We start from the raw sequence: 1,568 nt of genomic DNA, 5'->3' as shown, positions 1-1,568 counted from the left end.
ATTTCACAGTGAATTACTTTCTATTTCCTCTACTTTCTATTTTCTAACCTTAGACCCAATGTCAGCGTCTAACTCAGTCAATGTCTTCCAGTCAGTCTGAGATAGCCAGACTAATGTTAGTCTACAGACTAATGTTAGTCTGCAGACTAAACTATAGGATCCATCGGCTATAGATGGATTTATTGGCTGAGGAACGTCTTCCTGCAGACAGAAACTGCTGGTTTTAGCAGCTAATTGCTGCACAGGGAGGGGTTTATATGGGGAGTCTCTGTGGGAGTGGGGAGTACCAAGATGGCAGCAGGTGACTTAACTTTTTTCAGGCTACCAGCAACCAGTGAATAAATAGAGATCAGTGGGTTCAATGAAACATCCCACTGCTTCCTGAACTCTTCTGTTTCCTGTCTTTCATTACCGGATGAACTGATCAGTCCAGGTGTGTCTGGCCATTGTCGCCATGGTTACTGAGGTCAGGCACACCCCTCCAACGGGGGGGAGCAAATAGTTTTGGGGATAAAGTTTGGGCCTCTATCTATATTTATATGAATCATTACAAACATCGGCCTGATTGAAACCCTGCATCTAACAACAGTTGTTACACCATGCTATGTTTATTTTCATCACAAGTCAAATGATCAACAGATAGACGTTACTATGGCAACAAATAAGAAGAATCTGACAGGAAGTAGTTGCATGATGATGTATTTCTGTTCTATTATCATAAAAACAAACATTTCGAGCTGTGAATTTAATGACATTGATTAGAAACACAGCAACAACAAATTTATGTTGATGAGCAGAATATTTTAAAAAAGGGGCCCTCAGGTAGGAACACCTGGGGAGGGGCGGGGTTAAAGGGCAGCAACAGAAGATGAAGGAAGTAAAATATCTACGTTAGCAAACAGAGGGATTAATACAGGATGGATGGACTAAAAATGACAGAGAGTCAAACATTAACCTGAATAAATAGATGATTAATGACCCATCAGAATCTGGATAAAAAAGCAACCTAATAATTAATTAAGAGAATAACTTAAAAAAGAAATCAGATCAGACCTCAGCTGTAGGTTTATAGCCGTTAATCTTCCTTCAGATTTTAGTTCCAGTTCATTTTTTTACTTCAAACAAGTCATGATCCAGTCAGAGAATTTAAAGATCCACCAGAGGGCAGCAGAGGGTTTCCCATCTCAGCAGAATGACTGCTTAGCTTGATCTCCAGACTGCAGAATAAAACCAAACATTCAGGCCTTAAACTGTCAATAATATCAATGTTACAATCAATAAACAGTTTTAGCTTTTTAGCACCAAGCTCCGCCCACTCAGAGCAGCAGTCAGTAGATCCACACTAATTAGTGAGCAGAAGAGAAACAGCGGGAAGACGCCATGCAGGGTGAAGCTCTGCCATCACACACCTCATCTCTGAACAGAAATGATTGATGGTTATGGTCCATGTCAGCCATCTTCCGTCCTTCATCTGTCCTCATCATCTTCATCTTCTGTCCTCAGTTCTATTCTATTCAGTTTATTTCTATAGCTCCAATTCACATCATGTCATCTCAGGTCACTTTATA

Source organism: Cyprinodon variegatus, unplaced genomic scaffold (genome assembly GCF_000732505.1).
Source record: "Cyprinodon variegatus isolate N-32 unplaced genomic scaffold, C_variegatus-1.0 Scaffold1294, whole genome shotgun sequence".
In the NCBI taxonomy this organism is placed as follows: Eukaryota; Metazoa; Chordata; class Actinopteri; order Cyprinodontiformes; family Cyprinodontidae; genus Cyprinodon; species Cyprinodon variegatus.
Note: the sequence above shows the minus strand (reverse complement) of the source record.